The sequence below is a fragment of the Egretta garzetta genome, unplaced genomic scaffold (assembly GCF_000687185.1).
Source record: "Egretta garzetta isolate BGI_Z169 unplaced genomic scaffold, ASM68718v1 scaffold615, whole genome shotgun sequence".
Lineage (NCBI taxonomy): Eukaryota > Metazoa > Chordata > Aves > Pelecaniformes > Ardeidae > Egretta > Egretta garzetta.
Window position 1 is genome coordinate 352,090 of NW_009259857.1, and position 1,757 is coordinate 353,846.

Here is a 1,757-nt window from a genome sequence, read left to right on the forward strand (position 1 = left end):
CAGAACAGTTTTACTTGAAGAGCTGTGACCAGGGATACACTTCAGTGGCTATGTTCACATTTGGACATATGCTGTCTCAGAGCATTTAGAGACCTTACCTACAATGGGGTTCTTGAGTACGCCTTTCCTCTGCTATAGCTAATCTTCAGATATTTAGAAACAAGCACTTACCTTCACATATTGCATCCTGTGCAAGGTCTATTATCATCTTGGGGTTTCCTGGAAGCCAAGAAATGTATTCCAGATTTCAAAATGACAATGTCCTTGGTTTAAGATAAGATGTTCAGAGCTAAGGATTTCAAGTGACAAAACTTTTTGAGTTTTGCTCAGGCTATACTTCAGCCCAGCCTTAACACTTGGGGTTTTCATTTACAAATGCACATTTAAATACCTGGTCTGCAAGTTCAGTCAGAAACTGAAACAAATTAAGATTGCTATTGTTTCCATCCCAAAGTCATAATCATAGCATCACAAGATAATTCAGGTTCAAAGGGACCTTGGCAGATTTCTAGTCCAACACCCTGCTCAAAGCTCGTTCAGCTAAAGGTCAGATGGGCATAATCCAGCCAAGCGTTGAAAACCTCCAAGTATGGAGGCTGTGCAGCCTCTCTGGGCAACCCGCTCCCATGCTTGGCTAGGCTCACAGCTTTTCCATATAACCAGTCTGAAACTCTTGATTCAATTCATGCTGTTGTGTCTTGCCCTCCTGCTATGCACAGCTGTAAAAAATCTAGCTCCATCTTTCTTATAACCTCCCCATAGGTACTAGCAGGCTGCTATTAGGCCTCCCTGAAAATGTCTCCTCCCCAGGCAGAAAAAGCCCCTTTACCTCAGCTCTCCTCATAAGGTTGCCAGCAAAAAATGGAAACTGAGATGCAGGTCTTCCCCTCATTCAGATTAATGCTTTCAGTCAGGCCACCTGTATTTGAGAAAGCTGAACTTCAACTTTAACACCTGCGAGAACAAGGTATTCAACTATTTGTCTAACCACCAAAAAAAATGGTGAGAAGTTGTGATAAGTAGATTATGAAAAATATTATCAAAGCAGCAGTATAATTATTGAAGGCAAAGAATTATATCACAACAAATAGCATAGTATTGAATAAATTTATGCTGGAAACCTTCACAGTTTTACCACAGAACTTAGTAAATTTTTGGAAGATTTTATAAATACATGCGGAAAATAAGTCTGTGATAGCAGTCCTATAAGGTCTGATATTTTGCAAAGATGTTTTAAAGGAAACAAAATTATTGTTTGTATATTGATCCCTGTTTTAAACATTTTTCTGGTTACTTGTGCGAGCAAGGAAGGTTTTGATGTTGATTTTTTTTTTTTTTTTAATTTTCTTCAATAATCTTTATCCTGGGTTTATTTCCTTCAATGAAGTTCTGAAATTGGCCACAACCTGGCAGACACAGGGTACTGCCACGTCACATTGCTACAGGTTGATACTTGCTGCTTGAGTACTTAGGGCTAATTTAGAGTCAAAAGTTCCTTAGGGTTAGGTGTTGCCACTAAGTGGCTTTCCTGAGTTTATTGTTAGGACTCCTTTATGTCAATAGAAAACATTGGGCACCTCAGAATTAGAGCTTGGAGAGACAGACGATGAAAAAGATGGTCTACAGGCAGCTAATGGAGCTGACAGAGGGTGTAGGACCCCACTATGATTTCATTTTGCTACTAGGAACAGCTGGAAGGTGCCTCCTGCTCTTCTGGATCTGAGTTCAGAAAGCTGAAAATAGCCATCTACAGTCTT